Genomic DNA, 338 nt, shown 5'->3' with positions numbered 1-338 from the left:
CGGGGGGCGGGACCCTGGGAGGCGGGACGGAGCGGGGGCGAGAGGAGCCCGGGAACTTGCCGGTGGCCGCGGATCGCCCGGGCCCGGGAAAAGCGGACTGCGCATGGGCGCCTCCGCGAAACGTCGGGAGGGTGGGTGGAGTCAACCGGGGGAAGGTCCTAGTTGGTCTTCAGACTGGCGGGCCGAATTGGAAGGAACTACTGATCCGAAGGAGTGAAAATGTTTTCATTGACATGATTTTAAAATTAGTATATACTAACGAGACTAATATATATACGTATGGAAATAGCTATAGCTCTAAGTGTGCATATTTTACATATGTATAAACTGAAATAATG

Source organism: Lutra lutra, chromosome 6 (genome assembly GCF_902655055.1).
Source record: "Lutra lutra chromosome 6, mLutLut1.2, whole genome shotgun sequence".
NCBI lineage: Eukaryota > Metazoa > Chordata > Mammalia > Carnivora > Mustelidae > Lutra > Lutra lutra.
Note: the sequence above shows the minus strand (reverse complement) of the source record.